We start from the raw sequence: 6,941 nt of genomic DNA, 5'->3' as shown, positions 1-6,941 counted from the left end.
CTCGGTAGCACAGCTGCGCCCGTGGAGCTGGCAGAGATTCAAAGTCTTGCTCAGGGACACTTCAACAGCACTTGGGATACAGCGGGACATGAACCTTGCTTCTACCAGCCTCGGGACATTTCTCTGTTCACTGTCACCCTGCTGTAGCGGTGCAGGTGTGGGAGGTGTTAGGGCTGCTTTTTACAAACTGCAAAAAAGAGAAAGCTTACTTATGAAAAATATTCTTATTAAATTCTACATACACAGAGCCGGTCAGTGCTCAGAACGACTACGAGGGACCAATCCAGTTCCACCTCCTTACAGCACTGTCTCAGTCAGAAGGTCATTAAATCATTCTTGATTAGTTGTTTTGAATGCTCAGTGTGTAAAAAAAACAAAAAAGCCAACAAACTGTAGATTAATCTTCGAATTAACATGTTGGCGCTTCTGAATTCATAACACAACTCCATTCATTGATTTTGTGTATCAAAGCAAAATAAGACTGAAGTGCCCACTAAGAAAAGCATTGCTTTTCATTTCTCAGCAGATACAACCTATAATTGCCCCCAATTAGCTCTTAGTATTAGAGGATTCTGTCTGCAAAGTCCTTGCTACACAAACACTGACTGCGAAAGGATTTTGATCTGACATAAAAGAATACAATTGGGTTTCTTGTTATTCGGACCTATAAAATGTAATAAGCATTAACTGCATGTTGTGCAACTTTCCTTTTTAAAACTCAATATTTTTTTTCTCACTTTTCCTTCCGTGTTTTATATGCAGGAGGTTGTTATGCATGTGAAAGGTATTGGATGTGGAAAAAAGGGCTAAGTCTGCATCAATTGGAGCTCATCCCTCCAACACTGGTCCTGAAACATCAGTAGCCCCGCCTTTAATTCTGCGACTTTGTGACGTCACACTTGTCGAACATTTGCATAATTCATGCGAAGTGGCTAGTTTGGCATGTACGAATTAATTAAGCAAAGCTGCTCTGTTTTTGTTAGCAGTGCTAGCTCAAGCATGTGCGAGCTGACCAATCAGAGCAGACCTGGGTGGGGGGTGGGGGGGCACTTAAAGATACAGGAGCTAAAACAGAGCCCAGTGCAGTGCAGTCTGAGAAAACTGATGTGTTTTTTTGAGCACTAAAGCATGTCAACCTGTTCTAGTGGTGATCCAAAATAAAATTATGAACCTGAAAATTTGCATGTCTCCTTTAAATCTCACAGCTTCAAACACCTCAGAAATATTTGAAACATGTTGTGATGAAAACATCCTTAAGTGTACCCAGAATGCCTGTTTGGATGAGTTCACACAGTATCAATATATAATTTCAATATGTTTTTCGTAGATGACTCAATTTCAAACTGGGTTTTACGGAGGATCCCGGCCGACTGACTGTGTCTTTGCACCAGTACAAGTTTCCTAGCAGGAGTGATATGAGCAGAGCAGTGCTCTTATTTGTTCAGGTGTGGTGATAGACATCCAGTGAGAGGAGAGCGGAAGAGCGAAATAAGTCATATTTATCCATCTGACACTTGGCTTCTCGGGGACAGAAAAGGGTAACCTAAATATAGGCAAAGATATAGTGTCACACTGTCATTATATGAAAGCTAAGCTTATTGAATGATGATTCAACCGTGAGGGCATTAATATCCATAGAAAGGTATATTTAGGATAAAGCTCTTTTAAGCCTGTATAAAAATATGTTTTGTGAATATATAATGCTTTTGTACTTCAAATGTTCTCGAAAAAAATAACATTCTTAAATGTATTTGCCTGATTCTCTTTGAGGAAAGCAGTAATAAGAGTTAAGTGCTTTAGACTGGATGTTTATGTTGTTTCCAAAAAGCTGTGACGTAGAGACAGAAAGCAAGCAGCTAAAAACACCTCAAACAAAGGCAGCCGCTTTCTACCTTCCTCTTCCTTCCTGTTACTCATCTTTGTCACTAACAAACCTGAATCCTTTGACCTGTGCAGAGCTACGTCAGTCGCGGTGCCGCAGGAATCCAAGGTATTCTCCACGGTACCAGCTGGTGCACCACTTGTGCCTGTTTGATCCTTTGGCAGACTCCCCATCCTGTTTAAAGTGTATTTTTAGGATATTAGAAACATGTTGAAGTGATGTTGCCCACAGTAATGTTGGGTAGATGTGTCATCTTGCTTCTGCTAGTTGTCATGTCACTTTTCATTAGTTTCTCCCAAAATGTTTTGAGTGAAACACACACATCGAGGTCACGGAAAGGATTTGCCTGGTCAAGCTGTGTTGTTTATTTGCGTGTGGCATCTTCCTGCTTACACCTGAGCGGGAGGCCGGTATTAAGAAGCTACAAGCTGAGGTAGTTAATATGCAAGACGTCTCTCTCACTATAGACTTGAGATCGGATTTTATGATTTAGTTTAGCACCAGATGAGAGGAACTCCAGCCGTGCTTGCAGTGTGGCTGTATGGGCCGTAACGTTAGACAGTTGGATGATTAATCAGTCCGGCATTTTGGTCCAGATTGAAATATCTGAACAACTATCAGATCGATTGCCATTAAATAATGGTGTCATGGTTCCCAGATGATGAAGCCTCATGACTCGAGCAGACACGATGTCCTGCAGGATGAATTTGTCACATTGGCAATCCTCAGATTTCCATCATCAAGTCATAATTCTAAATCGTCCAGTTTCTTTGTTTAAGACTAAATGAGCTATACTTTGTGTTTATAATGCTAGTTATGGGTTAGGGCTAAGATGATGGAGATGGTGCCTGCTTTACATCAGCATGTTAACATTGTCATTACAATTTTCTAACTGATATATTTTGCTCATTCTCCTCACATTTGAGACATACATTTAAAACTGTTACATATATTTGGCAAGAATATGTTTATATGTAAAAAATAAAGTAATATAGGCGGAATTTAGATGGTGACTTTAAGTTTTAAATCATTTTAATTTAACTTTTTAATTTAGATTCAATTTTGAGATTAAACATGTAGATTTAGGTTAAACATATACATTTAACCTTAAGATGTTACATTTAACTTTAATATTTAGATTTAACATTTAGATTTAACATCTAAAGGTCATATTGGTAAAATGACTGATTTCTATAGCATGCTTCAAGTTTATTGTGCTGCCTGAATACAAGCTAGCAATGTTAATGTTTGTTAGCTAGCCTTAGCAACGTTAGCTACAACAAACCGTCAGCCACTTGAGGGGGCAGATGATTTGAACAGCAGCAGTATTGTGATGTGAATGCAATGGTAGGAGATGGAACACAACAAAGTATATATATATATATATATATATATATATATATATATATATATATATATATATATATATATATATATATATATATATATATATATATATATATATATATATATATATATATGTCTCAAATGAGCTAAATGTGAATAAAAATCAGTCAAACAAATTGTAACCAAGTTTTTACATGTGGCTCCTTAAATCGCAGAATTTCTCGCATGATAATTACAAATCACAAATGATTTAGTTAAATAAAGCATAAAACCAACTTGACACCGTCCTTGTCTGACGGAATGGCATGAACATGAATATCCAAAGTGTGTTGTGATTTTCATTGATATATCCAGTATCATGAGAATCTAGAAAGGACCTATTGACAGAAACGGGATATGACATTGATAATTATGCTTTCATTGGAGTTGTCAGAATTGTTGTGCTTTTCTTACCTCAGACCGAGTCATTTATATCTAAAAATATAAAACGAGCAGGTCCTCTCACATGAGGTTCGCCTTGCTGCACCACCATGTCTCTAGGGGAGACTCAACAGAGGGCCTCTGGAGTACACGTCTTGCATTTTTATCGACCATTTCATTGTGATTGCAATCTCACCAGTAGATGCCATTAGACACTACACACTGGACCTAGGTGCTAAGCTACTTTGAAAGCCTATAGCTGTGCAACTAACCTGCATTTGTCCAACTAGTATAGACACACGTGTCCGCGCCTGAAAATCAGAGCTCCCTCTATCAGTATTGAACCTCGATGACCTCGAGCAACCTTTTCTTCCCATCCTGTTAGGAAGGGTTTGGCGATGAGGATCGATGGCGAGGCGTGTCACTGTCTCCTTCTCTCGCTCCCTCTCAATATTTCTTCCTCTTTGTCTTTCTCGCCGCCTCTGAGCTCGGCTCATTCCCTCCCTCTGCCTCGCTGCTTTGGAATTCTTCCTGTGTTCCCGCTGTGGTATTGTTGCACCTCGTTCACATTACCTGGTGTCACAGTCCTGACTTCCCTTCCCTTTGTTAATCGGCAGTAAACAACATGGCTGTCTAGGGACTCTGCATGGCGTAGGGACATATTTTTACCCTGGCAGAAGAAAAAAAAAAAAAAAAAAAACAGAAGAAAAAAAACAACAATACATGATTAAAGTTGATGCCTCTCACGCTCCACACTGTGCACAATGATAAAAGGTGCTCAGATATCCTAGTGACAGGTCAAAGCAATGCACACAGCTAATTGATGCAGCCTGAGAATCTCGCCGCAGTATCAAAAACATTTGGCAGTTCGCATCGTTAGTGTGCATATTTATTCTCCCAGGTGTAACAGTGGATTCATATCTGTTATAATACTTTGAGTCAAGCGATCGCTTCCATTTAGCGCGTGCCTTAAAACCATCACAGAGATGTTAGGTATTATGTGTTAATTTCCAGGTGATATTGTCACGGCTGATAATGCTTTTCAGTTCGGCAAACACCTTGTTTTGCTCGAGGCAACATGTGCTGTCGAAAAATCCGCCCCCGTTCGTCAGCCGCCTCGACCTCATTTGCAGAATTTGGTCTTCTGATTTCACGGGACTTTGATATTATTGGTTCTCGACTCTGTGACAACTCAAAGGAAATGCCATTAATAAACCCAAAAGACACGCATCCAATTCAGACAATGATTGATAACTTGAGAGAAAAAGGTTGTTTTAAATTTGCGTTAACCTCAAATTTTACAATACTTTCATGAATGCAAGTTGGTTAACTCACTTACCAGATACTTGTATACTACATGAGACAGTTTGAAAGGTAGTAATTGCACTTTTACTTGAGTATAGATTGTCAGCGATCTGCCCACCGATGAAGATCATTCACAATCCTGAAAGAACATACTTTTGGCGGTGGTGGTGCATGAAAAAATATGCTTACATGAAGTAATAAAAAGCTGCGCAGACCAAGATCAACACAACTCTAATAGTTAACAAAATCTCATAAATGGCATCATAAACCATAATCTCAATACAAATATTTTTCTTGCGAGCAAACCCTGCAGCACAGCACATCCTTTCCATGATAGCTGCCTTACCAGCGTTGTGTGTCTGTGCAAGAGAGTGTGTGCATGGGTGTGTTTTTTGCACCGTGTCTCTGTGCGGTGAGAGCCCTTTCTGCTGATTAAATATGTGAATATTTAAAAATGACAATTCTCAGCACAGCTGCACATCGTCGGCAGGTCTGTTCCTGAGGGACCCGCCAAGCTGTTCCTCTTGCATTCAGCACCACGCGCCGTGCTGCAGGAGGAGGCTCCAGCGCCATTGGAGGGGACTCCATGTCATTTGTAGAATCTGATATTTCCCTATAAATACAGAGCACTCAGCACGTTCCATGTACCAAAAAGATGGTCCCAGAGGGCTGAGGAATGTTTGGCTTTCAATTAGCTCTGCCCTCCCTCGTCTGGCTCGACCATTTGCCTCTGTTTGATTGTGCAGATCGTGGCGAAGCGGCCTTGGCTGGCTCTGCTGTGATCATCTGTGGAGAAACTGGTGACGCAGTGAGTCTACATGCAATCAGATCTGTCCTTATCAGATCTGTTCGATTGGAAAACAAGAGACAGTGGTTGGTAAAGCAAAGGAAAAAGCAAACCTCAGGGACATCCTCTCTCCAGTGCCCTCACAACATTTAACAGGCAATGTAAAGATGAGTCCATGTTTTGTGGAGACACCTTACATGGCTTCATTTAAATATGAGGTCGCCTGTCTTGCTCTTTTTGTCAGTCATCTTTTTTTTTTTAGCCCTTGCCGATACGAGGCATCATGCCGAGCCTACTTTTGCTGTCTCTTATCATTAAGAGCAGAAAAGATGGGGTCCTTGCCCTGAGCACTTCATTTGTATCTCCAACGGAAAGAAACAGACAGATGTCATTTACATTACAGCAAATTTGGTTTGGATGTTCCCCTGGTTGAGGATGGCAGAACCATGTCAGAGAATACATTTTCCACTGCTCCAGACTGATGTTACCCCACATGTGCTTTAAGCAGAGCGGTACACAGTTGTCGTGATGCACACAGACAAACATAGGCGTGCACAATGAGAGCAATAGATTAGCTGTGATTCAATTGGATTAATCCAAGTGATGCTTGTACGTGTGCGTGTGGCTGAGGATTATACTTTAAGTATTAAATCAGTGACTGTATTCTGATACATTAGAACTATTCGTAGCTGATTCAACCATGCAGCACAAAACACTATGTTAACAATGCTAAGCTATTGACATTATGGGAAAATTCCCTAATTCACTTTCTTGTGGAGCATTACATCAGAAGATCAGTTCCACTCTCATGTCTATCTGTTCTATTTGAGAATGGTTAGCTTAGCTTTGCATAAAGACTAGAAACAGTTGGAAACAACAATGTCTGCCAGCTCACTATCCATGTTACATATAATTTTTTGTTTAATCTGTGCAAACATTGCAGCATTTAATGGTTCTACTAGTGCCAGCCCACACTGTCCAATTCATTCTCAAAACAAATGAGTCGCTAGAGTAACTGTAGCCATCATTAGCGAGCTAGCTCAGTTAGCCGTTAGCACCAGGAAGAGTTTTGTTGTGTTTACACCACTAGCACAGAAGCTTTAGAGCGAGGTTGGTCAGGGCTATTTAGCACGCTAATTTCAATGTTGCTTTACAATGCAATATATGTACGTCATACTGTCAGAACCGTGATTCACTTTC

The 6,941-nt window shown here is 40.3% G+C and overlaps 1 long non-coding RNA gene across 1 annotated transcript; it reads right to left on the bottom strand.

Moving 5' to 3' along the window:
* Positions 1-816: 816 nt before the first annotated feature.
* LOC119008613 lies at positions 817-5,041 on the bottom strand. The gene is made up of 3 exons (XR_005071468.1): positions 4,708-5,041; positions 3,922-4,319; positions 817-2,056 (listed from the first exon to the last, which is right to left on the bottom strand). It is a non-coding gene; the product is annotated as an uncharacterized LOC119008613 (long non-coding RNA).
* Positions 5,042-6,941: the final 1,900 nt, after the last annotated feature.

This window comes from Acanthopagrus latus, chromosome 19, assembly GCF_904848185.1.
Source record: "Acanthopagrus latus isolate v.2019 chromosome 19, fAcaLat1.1, whole genome shotgun sequence".
NCBI lineage: Eukaryota > Metazoa > Chordata > Actinopteri > Spariformes > Sparidae > Acanthopagrus > Acanthopagrus latus.
This window is presented reverse-complemented; position numbering and strand designations above follow the sequence as displayed.